Source organism: Chiloscyllium plagiosum, chromosome 2, assembly GCF_004010195.1.
Source record: "Chiloscyllium plagiosum isolate BGI_BamShark_2017 chromosome 2, ASM401019v2, whole genome shotgun sequence".
NCBI lineage: Eukaryota > Metazoa > Chordata > Chondrichthyes > Orectolobiformes > Hemiscylliidae > Chiloscyllium > Chiloscyllium plagiosum.
The window spans coordinates 61,960,162-61,981,951 of record NC_057711.1 but is presented as its reverse complement, the minus strand read 5'-3'; the positions used below and the strand labels follow the sequence as shown (position 1 = coordinate 61,981,951).

The following is a 21,790-nucleotide window of genomic DNA, read 5'->3' as shown; positions in this document are numbered from 1 at the left end:
ACAAAGATGACATGGAACAAAAAGCATCAGGGTGGTGATGGTTGCAGTTGAAAACAAAAATTGCATTTATCCAGAGTTAATGTGAATGGGAAAATAAATAGCTCCGTCCAAAGGCAAATCATAGAAAACAAGATTCAAACTGGCACATAACAAAACACAGAATCAAAATGGGGGGGACAAAATTCATGGTCTGAAATTGTTGAGCACACTGTTATAGGGTGATACAGCATGGAAACAGGCCCTTCAGCCCAACTTGTCCATGTCAACCAGATTTCTGAAGGTTGCCAAGTATCAAAATAGAAGATAAGATGCTGTTTTTCAAGTTTGCACTAATTTTCACTGAAATACTGTGGCAGGACAGAATTGGTGATATTAGAGGAAGATGGTGAATTAAAATAGCAAGCGACTGCAAGCTTGGGGTTATGCTTGCAGATTGAGCAAGAATGATCACCCAATCTGCATTTGGTCTCTTCAGCATAGCAGAGATCACACTGTAAGCAGTGAGTACAGTGTACTGAATTTAGGTTTCAGTTGGAAGGAACGATTGGGACCCTGGATAGATTGCATGGGAAAGTGGCATTAGATCCTGACTCGAAACGCCTACTCATCTCTTAGAAGGCACTAGTTCAGGAATGTGGTGGAATACTATCCACTTGCTTAGATAAGTAGAACTCCAACAGAACTCAAGAAGATCTATATCAACCAGGGCAAAGCAGCTCACCTAATTGGTGGCCTACCCACCATCTTAAACAATCACTTTATTCACCACAGGCGTAGAGTGGCAGCAGTGTGTACTATCTACAGTATTCAATGCAGCACCTTACCTGCCTCCTTTTATAGCACCTCCCTCAGGAAAACAAATAGTAGAAAAAAAAGCATTAGCACATGAAAGTGAACATACTGTTCATGCTTGACTTCCATTTTGAAATACATAAAATGAGACAGATTATCTTATTCGCCAGATTTACTGTGTTTTTTCTTTCTAGGCTTCCAGACCCATAAATTCTACTACCTACAACAACATATGCATTGGAGTCACCTCTTGTAAGCACATCTGTCATCTACATGGTATCCTGACTTGAAAATATATCGCTATTCCTTCCCAGTTGCTAGGCCAAAAAAGTAGAATTCCTTTCTGAAAGGTATTGGCGGCATGGTGGCTCAGTGGTTAGCATTGCTGCCTCACAGAGCCAGGGACCTGGGTTTGATCCCTGCCTCGGGCAGCTGTCTGTGTGGAGTTTGCACAATCTTCCCATGTCTGTGTGGGTTTCCTCCTGGAATCCAAAGGTGTACAGGTCAGGTGAATTGGTCATGCTAAATTGTCCCATAGTATTAGATGCTTTAGTCAGGGGTAAGTGGAGGATAGGGGAATGGGTCTGGTTGGGTTACCCTTTGGAGGGTGGGTGTGGACCTGTTTGGCCAAAGGGCCTGTTTCCATACTGTAGGTAATCTAACCTAATCATCTACCTGCACCAGATGAACTGCTGTGGTTGGAGAAGGTGGCTCACTATCACCTTTTTTATATTTATTTTCATACCCAAAAATGTTATCACACACAATTGAGCAACTTTTCCAGTACCAAATTAGCATAATTCAACTTTTTGCTTTTTTTGTGTGTAAACTGTTAGCTACCACCACTAAATCACCCATGTAGCCAATTAAATGTTTTTGCAAAGCATATTATGGGCAATACAAACCATCAAAAGTGAGGGGGTTTAGGTATGGAACTCCTTTGTCAAAGACAATTTCAAATGCGTAACAAATGGTCACCTTGTCACTGACACTCCCATCCCTTAAACAGATTTTTAAAATGACAGTTGTTATGGACCAGACCAGATACCCTCACAATATTTTAAGAAAGTAGCCTAGACCCTAACTTTCTCTAATTTTAAAGGAAGTGTAAATTGCTGTGTAGCAGATGTAAACTACTGGTCAAACTACTCAAAGTTAAGCAAAATTCAATTTATTCAAACACTATATTTAAAATACAACAAAAGGAAGAACTTAAAATAACTTAACTCTATTGGAAAGCTTAAGAGAATAATAGATACAGTAACTATGACTAATTAACTGTTCAGTATAGTTACATCCCATAAACACACCTTTTGGCAAAAAAGGCAAATTTGGAAATCAGATCTTCTTACATGCAATGCCCACAGTAGGAAGAGAAACCCCAGCTTCTAGCTATAACCAGGAGAGGGGGAAAATAGCTGCTACTCGTTCAAAACTCCAGCAACTTCAGCTGGATCTGAAAGCTAAAAAATACTCAAAACTCTGGTCTGTGACAGCTGGCCACTCCCATCCAGATTGCTTCTATTGTTACAACTTTCAGAAAAATTCCCAAGGCCTCACAAACTGTTTACATTACCACAGAGTTCTCGCCACCTCTCATTCAATCTCTCTCTTAGAAGAAACCAGGACAAAACATACCTCTTAAATCCACAGCATCATCACAAAATTGATATCCACTGGTCAACTGCCAACCTTGACCTCAATAAATTTATTTTATTTCAAAGTTCCAGAGTTTTCAGGGGAAGAATGGAGGGAGGAAATGGTATATTTACTGAATCAGAAATGCCTCATACTCTTTGAGGAGAAGGCCATCTAGCTTAAAGGAAATTATTCAACTCTAGGTGGCATCGTGGCTCAGAGGTTAGCACCACTGCTTCACAGTGGCAGGGACCAGGGTTCAATTTCACCCTCAGGCAATTGCCTGTGTAGAATTTGTATGTTTTTCTCGTGTCTGCATGGGCTTCCTTTGGGTGCTCTGGTTTCCTCTCACAGTTCGAAGATGTGCAGGTTAGGAGGATTGGCCATGCTAAATTGCCCATTGTGTCCAGGAATATGCAGGTTAGATGGATTAACAGGGATAGGTTAGGGGAGATGAAGAGTTATCAGGACTTGAGGTATTAGCTTGCTTTCTCCCTATGGATGCCTGACTAGCTGTGGTCTTCAGCACTTTTTTGTTTTCAGTAGGCGGGGGAATGCATCTGGGTGGGATGCTCTTTGAATGGTCAATGTGCACTCGATGGGCCAAATGGCCTGTTTCCACACTGTAGAGCTTCTGTGATTCTACTTCAGAACATAGGAATGTTGATGGAATCTTGCTTGGAAACAGCTATGCGGTTATTGCATAACCAACTGCATCATTGATCCGGAATTGCTCTGAGGCACCTCAGTCATAAGCTTGTATATTTTTATATATTTTTATTCCTAAGGAGGAATGTACTACTCATTCCTACTTTTTGAATTCATTTCCCGCACACTTGTCAGAATGAAGGGTGAAAACAGGTGAAATCATCCAACATTTTCCTTAACGAATAGATTTAAAACATTCAGGACATTCCAATCCAGGGACACACCCTTCTCATGTACACGTGCCATGCCAAAAGCATACAAGGCTATGGGCCAAGTGCTGAAAAATGGGTTTAGAATAGTTTGGTGGTTGTTTTTGACTTGTGCAGACTTGAGCAGACTTGATGGGCCAAAGGGCCTTTTTCTGTGCTGTAGACCTCTACAATATCTTATAGTTAAAATAGTTACTGATTTTTAAAAAGTGTTTTGCCATCTATTTCTAGAGGCTTGATTTAGATGTTGCAAATATGGGTCTCAGAATTCAAGCACAGATTGGGAAACAGTGAAGTTCGAGCTGCCCCAGGTTTTAAACTAACAGAAAGGCAGCGACCAAGTTATGACATTGAATAGGACTGGTGGGAACCTGTGGACACTGTGGAGTTCACCAGTGGGGAGGGTGAGTGGGTCCCAAGAATGGAGTGTTTAGGGTTTAAAGTGTTCCGGGATTGAATTGTATGCATCCCGTTAAATTTCCAAGGAATAGTATATTCCGGGATTGGGTATCCACGCATAGGAGTGGCCTCCCTCGGCATTCGAGTGTTCTGTGTTTGGAGTGTCTTTGTCCTGTGATTTGAATGTGCTTGTCCCGGAATTGGAGTGTCCTGAGACTGGACTGTGCTTGTCCCAGGATTAAACTGTGCTGCAATTTGAATGTTCCGAGATTGGAGTGTTCCGGGATTGGACTGTCCCGGGGTTGGAGTGTTCGGGGATTGGAGTGTTCCAGGGTTGGAGTGTTCGGGGATTGGACTGTCCCGGGATTGGACTGTCCCGGGATTGGACTGTCCCGGGGTTGGAGTGTTCCGGGATTGGACTGTCCCGGGGTTGGAGTGTTCGGGGATTGGAGTGTTCCAGGGTTGAAATGTTCCGAGGTTGGAGTGTTCCGGGATTGGACTGTCCCGGGGTTGGAGTGTTCCCGGATTGGGATGCAGGGCAATGCGGAGGCAGGCGTTTGGTGAGGCTCTATGAAGCAGTGAGCAAAGCATCCAAATCTCGGAGCCGGGCTATCATGATCCGAAGGAACAGGAGCGGTGATCTGTGACAGGACAAAACACGGTGCTGGGGTTCCCAGTAAAGGATCACAACCTGCTCTCTAAAACAATAGCAAAGGGCGTGGATAACTATCATATTGTGATCCACATGTTGATTTTTTTGGTTTCATCGAATTTTCTCAGCCTTTACCTTCCCTTTTTCACTGACTGTCCCACCGATACCTTGTTCACAATGCAAATGTAAGAGCTATTACTAAACAAACCAAATACCATTTACAAATAAACCATGCCTAATTGCTTACAAACGCCAAATAATCACCATTGAGCATCACTTTAGTATCAGTTTTTGTGTGTCTGCTTGTCCCCATGTTTTAATACAATGTCCGCCCAGTGATTGCAGCACAGTTACAGGAAGATTGCTCACATCCTGTGGGAGATTGCATATCAATTTCCAGGATGAATTGAAGTTACTCTGTGCCTAAAAAGTCTAGTTTCACACTGCGTCATCCTGGCATAGATGGCAGTAGTCTTAGCTGTTTGGCAATAGCAAGCACTTTGGTAGAAAAGGAACGATAGTACACAGATACCCTGACTAAGAATAGTAAGTGAACACTTACAGAAGACTGAACAATGTGGGTTGTGGTGAGAATTGTGGCATACTCAGATGAGCGGTCCAGCCAAATCTTGCTCATCTTATATGTTTTTGTCAAGGAGTGGGATGAGTTTATTGCTAGGCAGTGACAATTTGCCAATTACGGGAGATTATTACTTGTTGATCAACTTGTTGACGGCCCAACTCACCTCATTAACATTCAAATTTCTATCTTAACAAATGGATGTCAAAAAAACACACCATGGAAACCAGAGTGGGTACATGGCAGATTCAGCTCACTACTTTTTCTGAGGGATCTCCAAGTTGAATACGACCAAACTGCATTGCAGGGTATGATCCATGGGCAGCAACTACTCATACACACACATACACCCATTCACAGACATTGGTATCTGGTATTTGCCAACCCCTCATGGTACCTCTCTGATACACTGGCAGGGTGCTCTGGAAACACAGATTGCATTTCAGGGTATATATTGGCAACTAAAATTGAATGGCTGCTGGAAGGACACCATGTGCAAACAGGCAGGCACCCAGCTAATTGTCAGCAGCAGCATTTCAGGGATGCTCACGGGCTTTTTTTTGCATTTGTTCATTTAGCGCCTACCTGCATGCTCACAGTGACCATGTCTTGCTTTTCTTTGTCTTGCCATTCCAGTCAATGCACTCACACAATCATGCAGCTTGCCTTGTTGGTCGGCAGTCAGTTGAGGGAGTGGATATCCTGCTCTATGGCAGTATGCTGTTTGGATCTCACACCTGCACCATGTGTTAGCAGCTTCCTTGGCAAATACACTGCATACACAGTAAGCCATGTCTCAAAGTCTTAGGAGAGTATTCCTCACCGAAGTCCATGGAGATACCCATCAGCCAGTGGTCCAACACTGTAAATTAAGGGCAGTCTCTGGTATTAGTCCAGAGTTTTGGTCATGGTCATGTGTCCATTCAAGGTGAATTTAGTTAGGAATATATCTATCTGTAGTCAGGGGTGTGGGTAATGGTTAGTCCTGCGACTCCAAAACAGTCAGTTGGTGAGATGGAGAGGGATGGGTGTGAAATAGACCTACTATAGTTGGGGAATTGTACAACTACCAGTCAGGGATCTGGGCACTTCTTGTGCCAGGTTGTTCACTTGGTTCTTTCATGGGGGTAAGCCACAGTCAGCTTCATATACAGAAACTAAGAGGAAAGCAGTTTGGAGGAGGGGAATCAAGAGTGTTTGCTGCTATGGGAAAGAGACTCGGCAAGTTATCCTTCAGGACTGGGGACTACATTCTGCAGGAAGAAAGGATGACAACTGTGAAAGGGGACAAAAGCATAAGCTAGAATGCACTAGCAAAGATAGAATGAGTGTGAGTTGGCAGAGAGAAGAAAATGATACCTTTACTGACATGTCGATGAAGATCTGTTCATTTGGACTATGAAGGTGGCAGTTACCTAGACCAGAATGCCGGAGTCTGGTGGTGTGGCTCCCGCTGGGATGAGGACATCCCTCCTCCACACTTTTCTCTCAACTGGTAGCTCCAGATCCCAGTCAAAGGATTGCAGTGTCATCTTCCCCTTCTTCAACATGTTCAAAATCTGTCTGTGACTGAACAGTACAACGCTCCTCTGGGTGCACATTGGCCTTTAAAGATGGTGGGGATGTTAAGTGTTCCGGTCTTGTGGCACATATCCACAGAACAGTAAGTTGTCCTATGATTGGTGTGTGATAACATCTTCAGCCAATCTGATTCACTCCACATGATATCAAGAAACGGCTGAAGTCACTGGATACATGGCCATGAGCCATGATAACGTTCTGACAGTGTAATTGTGCTTCAGATCTAGCTGCACATTATCCAAGGTGTTTTTATATAGCTACAATACCATATACACCTGACAATTTAAAAACTTGTCCGGGGATGTCCCCACCCCCACCACAAAAAGCAGGAAAAATCTAACCTAATCAACCACTGACCCAGTAAAATGTAAAGGTGTTGTCGACAGTGTCATTAAGCAGCAGTTACACAGTTCACTGATGCGCAGTTTGGGTTCTGTCAGTGTCAGCTGATTCCAGACTTCATTGAAGGTCTAATGTCTGAAATTCAGTACCTTTGGCAATTGAAATGGTGTCAGATTTCACATTTTAATGAATTTTGGATGTAAGGTTTGAAAATGGCTAACAATCTTGCAGAATAATCTCCTGCTGTGACCACCCTGCTAAGAGAGAATTCCTAACTCTGTTCTGCCAGTAGATCAAGAAGTTTTGTGTCTGGAGAAGATGGAAGACCGGGGAAGGAAGACCTGAAAATGGCACTTCACTGGCGTATCTATTGCTGTTCGAATCTTTGATAGCTATCTCTCGGCCCTATTATGTGCTATTTTTTCCTGTACTGAGAGAACGGGGCAATGAGTGAGATGTTAATTGGTGGCATAGCTGTTCAGACCTGGTGTTCCAAAGTACTGAGGAGGCAGAGCAGAGGGTATACAGGGATAATAGTGTGGGAGGCTGAGGAGGAAGAGTGGATGAGCGGATGTTTTGCAGGAAACAGTGAGAGTGGTCAAGTATTGAACCTTGATGAGAGATAGACGCAACATTAGAGAAAGAGTGAATGTGAGATGATGGAGTGTGGTACTTAACCTGGCAGAATGGAGAAGATCAGTGACCTTCTTTTGACATTGCAAGCTGCTGTTCTACATCCGGAGATGGCACTAACCTGGATGACAGCATCAGATTAGGTTGACAATGTCTGGTGGCATAGACTCCTCTGCCAGTCTCTATTGCACTACCCCATCCACCAGGACCTCAAGGTTCCTGTTGGAAAATGTGGTATAATCTTCACCTTCTTTTTCACATACAATTCTGTCCATCAGAGGAGCAGAGGAGTATGAGAATGCCAGTGCTTGTCTGGGTACATTGTGGCATTTTAAAGATGGCACAGGAGCAAGGGATGCCATTTGTTTGGTGAATATCCGCCAAATGGTGAGTTTTTCCAGAATGGCATATTGTAAGATGGGGTGGAAATCATACATGAGAGACACCATTGGAACATGTTAATTATTGAGGCAAGATTGTTCAGATGGCGTAAGAAAACTCACAAGACCTTGCTGTGTAAAACCATTCATGAGTCATGATGCAACTTGAACTTAACCAAAAAAATTAAGATTCAGCGCATTGAGATATACACTGGAAATTTTCCTAATGTCTTTCACAAGTGTTTTTCTTGTTTGAGGTCAATTTTATGTCCGTGCTTGTTCAGATTTTGAAAGATTTAACAGAAAGGATATTTGAGTTAATGCTACTTATGTAATTGAACATGGATGTTCAAAAATCACATGGTACAATGTTGAACAACGGATTTGTGAGCATTATTATAGCTCATGGAATAAAGGGAATAACAACTACATGCACATGGAATTGACTGAGTGACAGGAATCAGAAGGTAGTGCTGCAAGCAGTTCTTTTCAAAACTTTCCCCATCACAGTGCCATTTTATTTCCAGATTAACTAATGAAACAAAGAGCAATACCTTTGTTAACAATGGTCATAGGAAGGTTCAGTAAGGTTAAGCAACCTCAGCCGTAGCATTAAAATGGTGGGTGATTTGAACCATACCATAGAATACATAGAATCCCTACAGTGTGGAAACAGGCCATTTGTCCCAACAAGCCCACATTGACCCTCTATCCCACCCAGACCTATCCCCCTGAAATTTCCCACAATTATTGCACCTAACCTACACAATCCTGAACACTATGGGCAATTTAGCATGGCCATTTTCATCTAACCTGCACATCTTTAAACTATGGGAGAAACTGGAGCACCCAGAGGAAACCCATGCATACACGGGCAGAATGTGCAAACTCAACACAGACAGTTGCTCAAAGCTGGAATCAAACCTGGATCCCTGGCACTGAGAGGCAGCAGCACTAATCACTGAGCATTTCACTTTTCTCTCTTCGAAACTATGTTAAGATTTTTTTTGTGTCTGTATCCCTCGATTGATTTTGTCCGTATATCACTGATCCCTGACTTGAAAACAGTTCCCACCCCCGCTTTAAGTTGTTATTCAAGTGCTAAGTTCATATAGTCACAGCAATGTGCACTTACTCCTAAATTGTGCCTAATGTCTCAGAAAAGATCATCATGTATCTCAAATTTAATATAAATAGTATTAAATACGTTTTAATAAATGTATACCGTTTATCAAAATTCAACCTATTTTCCACTGAAGAATTCATGTGGGCATCCTTCCTCACTAGGTATCAGTATAATAATAAGGATGAGTGGCAGTGAATCTACCGAAGGCATCTTGGATGGCTCCAATAGACTTTGCTGCACTTTAAGGCAATGTTGACAGGAGAAATGAAGCATCATTAGCTGGGCCCTGTCTTTTTAAAATGGTCTACCCTTTGTTCTGAGAGTATGTCCCTTGGTTTTAGACTCTCCAGTGAGGCAAAGTATCTTTTCTCCATCCAAACTGTTGTTACTTGTAAGAATTTAATAAATTTCAAAGAGATTGCCTCTCACTATTTGTAACTCCGGAGAATACAGACCTAGTGTTCTCTGTCTCTCCTGATAAAACAATCCCGCCATCCCAGGGATTAGTCAAGTAAATTTTGGCTGTCTACTTCTGTGCCAGGTATTTCCTTCCTTGAATAAAGAGCTCAGACTGTACACAATACTCTATATACAGTCTCATTTTGGCTTTACTCAGTTGCATAAATAAATACTTTAGTCTGCACTCACTTGTCTCCTGTGATGAATGCCAACATACCATCTCCCTACTCAATTGCTTGCTGCACTTGCAGCGGACACTTTAGCCACAAGAGACCAGAAACTGGTCATAGAGTCATCAAGTTATACAGCATGGAAGTAGACCAGGTATCCTAAACTGATTTAATCCTGTTTGCCAACATTTGATCATATCCCTCTGAACCCTTCCTATCCATGTACCCATCCTGATGCCTTTTAAATGTTGGAATTGTACCAGGTTTCTTTGGCAGCTCGTTCCATACACATACCACCCTCTGTGAAAAAGTTGCCCCTCAGGTCCCTTTTAAGTCTTTCCTCTCTCACTTTAAACATATGCCCTCTTGTTTTAGACTCCCCTACCCTGGGAAAAAGACCTTGGGGTGGCACGGTGGCTCAGTGGTTAGCACTGCTGCCTTGGGCAACTCTCTGTGTGGAGTTTGCTCATTCTCCCTGTGTCTGCATGGGTTTCCTCTGGGTGCTTTGGTTTCCTCCCACAATCTAAAGATGTGTAGGTTAGGTGAATTGGCCATGCTAAATTGCCCATAATGTTCAGGAATGTGTAGGTTAGGTGCATTAGTCGGGGTAAATGTATGATAATTGGGTACGGGAATGGGTCTGAGAGGGTTAGTCTTTGGAGGGTCGGTGTGGACCTGTTGGGTCGAAGGGCCTGTTTCCACACTGTCGGAATTCTATGAAAAAAAGAGAAATGCACTCTAAGGTTTTCTAATTATAGATCAGAGAGAGAAAAATAAATGCCATTCTTCAGAACAGCCTTTTCCTGCATGCCCCATTCTCATGATTTCTTTTTCCTTCTTGATCCATCTGTACAATGTGTAAATCTTGGATAAACTCACAAGTAAGGAAGTTATTTTGATGTTGCATTGACAGCTGTTGCCATTGGACTACATATTCTCTATTGGAACAATTTCTAAATTAAAACCACCATTTAATTCTGTATGAAACATCGGAACAGAGGAACAGAAGTAGGCCATTCAGTTAATTGAGTCTGTTACACATTCAAATGGCTGATCATTTGCCTAGTGCCACTTTTATAAACCATCTCCACATCTATTCATGTCTTTTGTCTCCAGAATATGCCCTGATATATATCTTACACATGCTCAATGATTCAGATTCCATAGACCTCTGGAGTAGAGAATTCTAAAGGTTCACCATCCTCTGAGTGAAGAAATTTCTCAGTATCTAAATATTAAATGACCCACCCCTTATCCAGAGATTATGTCCCCTCATTTTAGACTCACTAGTCAGAGGGAGTAACTTGTCAATATTTATTCTGTTACACTGTTTGAGAATTTTGTACATTTCAAAGAAAAAAACTCTAATTTATCTAAATGCTAGAGAAAACAGACCAAGCGTCCTCGATCATTCCTCATAAATAATTCTGCCACCCCACGGATTAATCTAGTGAACCTATGTTGCCCTCCTTCTCTGGCAGATATATCATTTCCTTAACTGAGGAAACTAAAAGTGTACACAATATAACATTTGCAGTCTGAACAAGGCTTTATACAATTTCATGAAGAGACTTTTTCTTCTGCATTCAAATCCTCCTGTGATGGATGCCAACATACCATTTGCCTTCCGAATTGCTTGTTACACCTGCGTGCTAGCTTTTAGTGATTCATGAGCAAGGGCCCCCATGTCCCCTTTGAACGTCTGCATTCCCCAACCTTTCAGCATTGAGTAATATTCTGCCTTTGTTTTTATCTACTGAAGTGAATAACTTCACGTTGTAATTATTCACATAATTATTCACTTTGTATTGCATCTGCAATGTTCTAGCCCATTCACTCAGCCTGCTTTCAAAGTTCTTTTGAAGCCCCCTTGCATTAGATTAGATTAGATTAGATTAGATTAGATTAACGTGCAAACTCCACACAGTCAGTCGCCTGAGGCGGGAATTGAACCCAGGTCTTTGGCGCTGTGAGGCAGCAGTGCTAGCCACTGTGCCACCGTGCCGCCCTCCTTAGAATTCTCCTTAGAATTTACATTCCCACCAAGTTTTATGTTACCAATGAATTTGGTAATATTATAATTGGCCCCCATACCAAATCATTTATATCGGTTATGGGACGAACATCAATCCTTGTGGTACTCCACTAATAACAGCCTGGTATCCTAAGAAGGATATGTTTATTTCTATGATCTATTTTCTGTCTGTTGATAGATTCTCAACCAATACTGGCATATTAAATTTGCTGTAGTCCTAATGAACTATAGAGCTTCTCTGTCGTCAGAGAGGCATGACTGATGGTGCTTTAATCTGAGGATCACCACACGTCAAGGGAAGGGAGAGCTGAGAAGATGGGACCATCATTGTAACCTTAGCTGGTGCAGGAATTGGACCTATGCTGTTGGCAGCACTTTGTCTCCCAAATTAACTGTCCAGCCAACTGAGCTAACAGACAGCCCCACCAAAACAAATCTCATATGCCCTAATTTTACTTTCTAACCAGAGAATGTGAATGTTTGAGATGATGGACGAGTCACTGGTCAAGGCGGATGCTCTTTCCTGGATAGTGTTAAGCTTCTATTGTGGACCTCCACTCAGAAATTTCGCTCTAATGTTTATATTTGAACCAAAACTGTGAAGAGCTCTATCCAGGATAGAATAGGAGGAATACAAACTAGGCTTCAGTTATCAGCTGCTGAAAAGCTCACACAGTCCAATAACAATTCCACTCTTGAATCCGTTGAAAATTAATGGAAAATGGAGCCAATGTTAGGTGCCAACTACAGCATATGCAGTTGAAGAAGAAGTGACCAGTGGCACTGCTGTTGCGAGAAAGAGGGAAATTCAGGGCCAAAGTGATGGATGCATGGTAGAGATCAAATTCATGACTCTTCTCTGACCACTTCTGGTCCTTAGAATCATAGAACCCGTACACTGCAGAGAGAGGCCATTCAGCCCATTGAGTCTGCGCTGACCCTCTGAAAAGAATTCCACCTCCACCCAATCCCCATAACCCCACATTTACCATGGGTAACCCACCTAGCCAACACATCTCTCGATACTATGGAGCAAGTTAGCATGGCCAATCCATCTAAACTGCACATCTTTGGACTGAGAAGAAACCTGAGCATCTGGTGGAAGTCCACAGAAACATGAGGAAAACGTGCAAACTCCCCACAGTCATTGGATGTTAGGGTCAAACCTGGATCCCTGATGCTGTGAAGCAGCAGTGCTAACCACTGTGAAACTGTACTGTCCTTGGAAGATTTCATGTGCCTTTGTTAAAGGACCTAATTAAAATATTCAAGGTGCAGCCTAACTAGTGGTGGAGTTTCATTGTTTTATGACTTCTGGTTTGCATTCAGTGGTTTAGCAATTTAAATGCCAGGATTCAATTTGTTCTCTGAAGTGTAGCTCTGCATTGATTAGACATGTTATGTCTTGAGTCTACTCTCTTTCAGCCTCTCCCCAGCTAATTCCAAACTTTAATGTTGTACACTTCAAAGTTTGTAGGGTTGAATTTCATCTCTATTAAAATTCATAATTTAATCATACTTGCTAGAACAGAGTGGAAATTAGTGGAGCTATGTAATTTTGGATCTCCACCAAGTATAAACATTCTGCACATTTCCATTAGGCAAATTACATTACAGTTATGGCTCAAATACAGACAGACGAGTTGAACTCCAGAGTGAAGTGAGAGTGACTACCTTTGCCATCAAGGCAGCATTTAATCATGTATAGTATCAAGGTGCCGAAATTAAACTGGAGTCAATGGGATTCAGGCCAAACCTCTACTGGTTGAAGTCAATCATCAAAGCTTCAGGACATCACTGCAAGAGTTCCTCAGAAAAGTGTTCAAAGCTCAATCGTCTTCAGCTGCTAAAGTCAGAAGTGGGTTGTTTGCTGATGATTGGACACAGTCTCTAATACTATTTGATTTGGATGTGAGCATAAGACATATAGTTAGTAAGTTTGCAGATGACATCAAAATTGGAGGTGTAGTGGACAGCAAAGAAGATTACCTCAGATTACAACAGGATCTTGACCATATGGGCCAATGGGCTGAGAAGTGGCAGATGCAGTTTAATTCAGATAAATGTGAGGTGCTGCATTTTGGGAAAGCAAATCTTAGCAGGACTTATACACTTAATGGTAAGGTCCTCAGGAGTCTTAGTGAACAAAGAGACCTTGGAGTGCAGGTTCATAGCTCCTTGAAAGTGGAGTCGCAGGTAGATAGGATAGTGAAGAAGGCATTTGTTATCCTTTCCTTTATTCATCAGAGTATAGAGTACAGGAGTTGGGAGGTCATGTTGCAGCTGTACAGGACAGTGGTTAGGCCACTGTTGGAATATTGCGTGCAATTCTGGTCTCCTTCCTACTGGAAAGATGCTGTGAAACTTGAAAGGGTTCAGAAAAGATTTACAGGGATGTTGCCAGGGTTGGAGGATTTAAGTTATAGGGAGAGGCTGAACAGGCTGGTGCTGTTTTCCCTGGAGCGTCGGAAGTTGAGTGGTGACTTTATGGAGGTTTACAAAATTATGAAGGGCATGGATAGGATAAATAGGCAAAGTCTTTTCCCTGGGGTCGGGGAGTCCAGAACTAGAGGGCATAAGTTTAGGGTGAGAGGGGAAAGATGTAAAAGAGACCTAAGGGACAACTTTTTCATGCAGAGGGTGTTACGTGTATGGAATGAGCTGCCAGAGGAAATGGTGGAGCCCAATTACAACATTTAAAAGGTTTTTGAATGGGTTTAGGAATAGGAAGGGTTTGGAGGGATATGGGCCAGGTGTTGGCAGGTGGGACTAGATTGGGTTGGGATATCGGGTCGGCGTGGATGGGTTGGACCGAAGGGTCTGTTTCCATGCTGTACACCTCTATGACTCTAATTGCAACTCCTCATACAGAAATGGTTCACGTCCTTAAGAACTTAAGAACTCGGAGCAGGAGTAGGCCATCTGGCCCTTTGAACCTGCTCTGCCATTCAATAAGATCGTGGCTGATCTTTTCGTGGACTCAGTTCCACTTACCAGACTTCTCACTGGGTTCCTTAAATCCTTTATTGTACAAAAAAGTCCACCTTGTATTTAAAAATATTTACCTAAGTAGTGTCAACTACTTCATTGGGCAAGGAATTCCATCGATTTACAGATGCCTCTGGATGAAGAAGTTTATTCTCAATTCAGTCCTAAATCTGCTTCTCCTAATTTTGAGGCTTTTACTTTCACCTACCAGTGGAAACATCCTCTCTACTTCTATCTTATCTATTCCCTTCATTATTTTATATTTTTCCATAAGGTTCCCCTTCATTCTTCTAAATTCCAATATATATATCCCAGTCTGCTCAGTCTCTCCTCATAAAACAACCCCCTTAACTCCGGAATCAACCTACTGAACCTCCTCTGTACTCTCCCTAGGTGCCAGTACTTTCTCAAGTAAGGAGACCAAAACTGCATGCAGTACTGCAGGTGTGGGTCCACCAGTACCCTGTACAGCTGCAACATAACCTCCCTACTTTTAAACTCAATCCCTTTAACAAGGAAGGACAAAATTCCATTTGCCTTCTGAATTACTTGTTGTACCTGCAGACCAACCCTCTGTGATTCATGCACAAAGACACCCAGGTCCCTCTGCATAACAGCATGCTGCAACTTTTTACCATGCGAGCAATAATCCTTTTTACTATTACTCCTACCAAACTGGATGACTTCACATTTATTAATATTGCATTCCATCTATCAGATCTTTGCCCACTCACTTACTGTATCTACATTCCTCTGCAAAGTTTCACAGTCCTCTGCACACTTTGCTCTGCCACTCATCTTATTATCATCTGCAAACTTTGACACATTACATGTGGTCTCCAACTCCAAATCATCTATGTAAATTGTAAATAATTGCGGTACTAACACTGATCCCTGAGGCACACCACTAGTTACCAAATGCCCACTGGAATAGCACTCAGTTATCCCCACTCTTTGCTTCCTGTTAGTCAACAAATCCTCTACCCATGCTAATAGTTTACCCGTAATGCCATACATCACTGTCTTATGCAGCAGCCTCTTGTTTGGCACCTTGTTGAAGGCCTTTTGGAAATCTAGGTACACCACATCCACTGGGTCCCCTTTGTCCACCTTGTTTGTAATGTCTTCATAGAATTCCAAAAGATTAGTTAACCATGACCTGCCTTTCCTGAACCCATGCTGCGTCTGCCCAACAGGACAATTTCTATTGAGGTGTCTTGCTATTTCTTCCTTAATAATTGACTTAAGCATCTTCCCCTCTACAGAAGTTAAGCTAACCGGTCTATAATTACATCTTTTGTCTACCTCCCTTTTTAAACAGTGGCGTCTGCCCAACAGGACAATTTCTATTGAGGTGTCTTGCTATTTCTTCCTTAATAATTGACTTAAGCATCTTCCCCTCTACGGAAGTTAAGCTAACCGGTCTATAATTCTCCATCTTTTGTCTACCTCCCTTTTTAAACAGTGGCATCACATTTGCTGTTTTCCAATTTGCCTCAGAGTCCAGCAAAATTTGGAAAATTATCACATGTGCATTTGCTATTTCTCCCGCCATCTCTTTTAGTACCCTGCGATGCATTTCATCAGGGCCAGCAGACTTGTCTATTCTTTGCTCCATTAGCTAGACCAACACTACCTCTTCCATAATAATGATTGTTTCCAGGTCCTCACCTACCTTCATCTCTTTGTCAATTACTGGCACATTATTGGTGTCCTCCACTGTGAAGGCCGACATAAAATACCTATTCAACACCCGGCCATTTCATCATATCCCATAACTAAATGCCCCTTCTCATCCTCTAAAGGACCAATGTTTACTTTAGCCATTCTTTTTTGTTTTGTATATTTATAGAAACAGTTGCTATCTGTCTTTATATTTTGTGCTAGATTTTTTCTCATGCTCTGTCTTACTTTATAGCTCTTTTTGTGGCTTTCCACTGATATTTAAAGTTTTCCCAATCTTCTAGTTTCTCGCTAATCTTGGCCACTTTGTATGCCTTCTCTATCAATTTGATAGCCTCCCCTATTTCCTTAGTCACTTTTGGCAGATTTCTACTTTTCTTATAGTCCTTCCTGTTGGCTGGAATATACTTGTGCTGAAAAAAATTGAGCTCTGAAAAATTGTTTTGAAAGTCTTCCACTGCTTGTCAACTGTCCCACCATAAAGCCTTGCCTACTTTAGCCAAGTCCTCCCTCATCCTATTGTAGTCTCCCTTGTTCAAGCACAGGACACTGGCATTGGATTTTATCTTCACACTCTCCATCTTTATTCTAAATTCAACCACACTATGATCACTTCTCCAAGAGGATCCCTGACTATGAGGTCATTCATTATTCCTGTATCACTTCACAGGACCAGATCTAGGATAGCTTGCTCCCTCGTCGGTTCCATTACATAATGTTCAAGAAAACTATCGCAGATACACTCAATGAACAACTCCTCAAGGCTACCTTGATCAAGCTGGTTCGACCAATTGACATGCAGATTAAAATCCCCCATGATAATTGCCATGCCATTTTTACAGGAATTAGTTATTTCTTTGTTTATTGCCTGCCCCAATTTGATGTTATTATTTTGATCCCTTAAGTAGCATGACCTGGATAATGTCAGACTTAGGCTGCTAAGTGTCAGTAACCTTTGCGCCACGTAAGTGTCAAACAATGATCATTTCCAAAAAGAGAGAATATAACCATCATCTCTTGACCATTGCTGAATTCCCCCATTATCATCACCCTGGGGTTACCATTGACCAGAAACTGAACAGGACCAACCATACAAATACTATGACTACAAAAGCAGGTCACAGGTTAGAAATTCTGAAGTGAGTAACTCATCTCTTGTCTCCCCAATATCTATCCACTATCTACAAGGCATAGGTCAGGAGTGTTATGGAATACTCCATTTGTTTGGATGAATGTAACCCAAGAAGCTTGACACCATACAGGATAAAGTTGAGAGTGTGGTGCTTCCCTAGCTTTCCACAGAGTTCTAGGGTACACCTGATCGGGTCCTGGGTAGTTATCCACTTTTATGCATTTCCAGACATCCATTTCTTAAATCCAAATTAAAACAATGATCTACCAAGCCAGGATTCAATCTGATGTCTGATTTGTTCAGTAATAACATCATCTGGAATCATAACAGTATCCTGAAGAAAGATGGTGGGAAACCAATCATCCCAGCTCCCGAACTTTGCTACAGGATGTCCTCGGGGCAGTGTCCTGGGCCCACTCATTTTCAGCTGCTTCATCAATGACCTCATCTGCTCTGTAATAAGTGTTGACCTGGGCAGTGTTGCCCAAATCCGGTTAATCTGTTATAAATTAAAGTGATATATTTAACACTACTTTCTTAATTGATCATCTGCTTTTTGAGTCAAATCTAATTTCTTTTAAATTGTCTAACAACAAACCTCAACAAGTCCTCCCAGAAAAGAAGTGATTCAGGAAAGATTACACAGACATTCTCATTTCACATTCACACTTTTTCCAGCAGGAGTCACTGATTAATGATTGTAAGTCAGAATTCTGAGTATGCTTTTTGACTTAATCTGAGGACATTGATACCAACCATAGCATTCTTACCATTTTCCTGGCTTTGAACAAATAAGAGACTGAGCATAAAACTTCCTGGACTGTACCAATTGCCTTAATTTCAGAGACAAGAAGGCATTTTTACTTTCGTATTTCTGATTTAATTGCTGTACTATTCATGAGATCAACATAATTTATAAAAAGAGTTCTCCAATGTTCTTGTATCAGGAAAATGTTAACCACATAGAATGACAGGACAAAGTTCCTTCTTTAAAGGTAGACAGGCCAAGAAAATGCTGGATTCAGTTTATGATTTCGTATATTAGCTATGTCAACTGAAAGGCAGCAAGGCACAACAATAAGCCTGTAGGGAAGTACTGAGTACAAAACAGTAACATCTAAGTGCTGAGCACACGCACGACATTTCAAAGGCAACTTCAATAAAGTGAATGTTTTGCTACAACTTACAAATACTACTAATGAAATAAATCATCCATTTCAGCTTTTGATCTTTTGTTTTTGAACAATATTATTATAAATAGTAATTTTGAACAGAATTTGATTCTATTATGATGAGTGAAAAATAACTTACAATGCCACCATTAAAAGTTATGCATTTGTCAATCTTATATAAATGTACATAATATATTCAAAATAATTATAAATGAACCTTTTTACAGAAATCTGTTTAAAAATCAAATTGATAAATATTCAGTTCTGAACAGGCACATGATTTATTACCTGAATGTTGAAGTTATTAATTAGTACATTGCAGTAATGGTTTCACCTTTGGAATGTTTTGTTACTGAATACAGTCAATGACATAATCAGTCTATTGAGTGGACATATTTGTTAAGACAATCGCTACATTTTTTGTTGCAATAAGCACCTGAAGTATGTATGAACCATAAAAGCAGAGCTTCCAGCTTGACGGGTCAAAATAATGCAGTGTGATTGTAAAGGTTGCCGCTTCATACTGAATTCTGTGCCTAAGTTCAAGAGGCATTTACAAGGAAGAATGCAACCTTTGAAATGTTTGCTATGGACACCAGGAGATTCAAGAAGATATGTCAGCGAGCAGGACAAAGATACTTGGCTTGGGCGATGGTAATGGAGGGGGGGAAGGATCAAGGGGGACCAGATGTTGTACTGGCTTCAAATGAAAAGGTCAATGTAATCACGAAGTATTATATACTAAGAGCTCTAGTATTGAATTTTATTGGAACTACTTTCTATTAATTATTTATTGTTACTAAATATTTCACAATTTTTTTTCTCACTTACTTCATGTAGAACAATATTTCCCACACTTTTACGACACATGAGAAAATACATTGTGTGTAGCTTAACTGTGTTAATGATGCTTCTATCACACTTTTACATGGATGAATGGCATTCACTGATTTCTTGTTCATACTGCAGCTGCAAATTAGCATTCGTCCAGAATTTATAGCTGATCTACAATTAAATTGTCTGTTTAGAATTGAATCTCCCTTTTACTGATGGATGTGGTGAACCAGCTGTGAACCAATGTGATTTGAATCTGTTAGACATAAATCATTTGGTCTAACTCTTTGTTCTCTTCTGTTCTGGAAAAAAAAACGAATACTGTTTTCGGGCTGGTAAACTGAACTAAAATTGGAACAGAAATTAATCTTTCAACATATATTTTAAGTTTAGCTCACCTTGGTATGAAGGTATTAACATTATATTTTATCAGCAAGATGTGTCCTGCAACTGACAGTCCTGTACTGTCATTACAGATACCTCCTAAGGGGAATACTTACACCCAGAAGAAGAAGAAACTAATGTCAATTCCGGATCATGTGTGTCAGAGCACAAGGTCAACATTTTAACCAATGGCACTTTTAATACGTTCCTGTATTTAGTGAAATAAATTATCAGTAAATTTGGGAATTTTTTAAGAGCTTGATTGGAAAATAAACACAAGGGGGAAAAAGGTTGAATACAATGAGTCTCTTGAGTGATGAAGTCAGCATTTTTATTGTTAAATAGAGTGTGTAAATAAATGTCCCTTAATGTGCTTGCTGTTATTACAAACTTTTCCATAATTCACTGACACACAAACAAATTAAACATAACTGAAAATTACAAAGACTGTTTAGTGCTATAGCCTATTGAAAAACAAAGATTGCCATCATGTTTAATATATTCAGGAGCACATAATAGGAAAGTAATGTAATGAGTTCAGAAGACAAGCTTCCTCTATTGCTGTTCTCAGAATCCAGACATTAGACATGTTCTCAAGATACACGCCAACCTATTCTACAATGGACAATAAAAATACTAATTTGTGAAGCTGCCCAGGAAGTTATTTTGGTTTTACAGTGAGCCATGAGGTCAAGCCCCACTCCAGGAATATAAACACATAGTCTGGATTGGCAGTTCAGTGTGGTACTAATGGAACACTGATTTGTCAGAAGTGCCATTTATTGAATGACACCTTTAATGAAAGGGCTGATTCTCCAATCATTTCAACTTAAAGGTTTCCAGGGCACGACTTCAAGAGGAGCAGGAAATTCTTTGGTGTCCTGTCCAACATTTACCCCTTAATTAGCATCTCTAAAATAGATTAATTAATCATTTGTCTCATTGCAATTTGCCTTGCTGTGCAAAATAACTGACTACACTTCAAATCAATTAATCAGCTATGAAGCATTTTAGACACCTTGAGAACTTGAAAGGACCTACAAAATGTAAATTCTTTCTTTTCTAACCTTGTATCAGGAATAAATGTCACAATGTACTGTGAAAGACAATGAACTTCATACTAAATCATATCATTAGAAATAGCTATTGTACTTGAACTGAAGGGCTGTTCCAATGACTTGAGTTGTTATAAAGTCAGATTTTATTTCTCTAAATGTTGCCCTTATTGATATGGAATATTTTGATTGTTTCTGTTCATAATGTTCTGAATGGCAGTGAAAATTTCAAGCTAAAATAAAAAACAGAAGATGTTGATGGAAGATTAGTGTTTCAGATGTAAACTTTGTATGCTTCACTGGACAAAACAAAAGAAGGAACAATAGGGCGAAGTAAAGACTGAAAAGTTCTGATTTGTCACATGAAACTATGTAAAAGGTTGGATAGATGCACAGAAAAATAAGGAAGTAAAAGATAAAGAAAATGCTGAAATTTTTAACACAATCATCATCTTCAAAGAGAAAAATGTTGGAATGTGTTGTTGGGTGTGTTACCAAGTAAACCTTAATTCCCAAGTAACTTGCTCACCAATTCTAAATCCCCAGAACAATCTAAGCCTAGGCCTCATTCCAGCCTTGGTCCAAATATAGCCAAAAGTGCTGAATTTCAGAGATGAAGTGAGAGTTAATGCTTGAACATCAAGGCACCATTTGACAAAGTATGACCCCAATGAGCCCTGGTAAAATTAAGATAAAGGAGATCATAAGACACTGTCCTGACACAAGTCATATTTAGTGCAAAGCTAGATAGTTGTAATTGTTGGATCCCAATCATTTCAGCTAAATCACATTGTTTCAGGCCTTCTCATGGAGGCATTGTGTTCTGTTCCATTTGAAT

At 40.7% G+C, this 21,790-nt stretch overlaps 1 long non-coding RNA gene across 1 annotated transcript in view; it reads left to right on the top strand.

Moving 5' to 3' along the window:
- Nucleotides 1-21,206, top strand: part of LOC122560233 — a 28,801-nt gene extending 7,595 nt beyond the window's left edge. The window contains exon 3 of the long non-coding RNA XR_006314707.1: nucleotides 19,990-21,206. This is a non-coding gene — a long non-coding RNA (uncharacterized LOC122560233). The remainder of the gene's footprint in view (nucleotides 1-19,989) is intronic.
- Nucleotides 21,207-21,790: the final 584 nt, after the last annotated feature.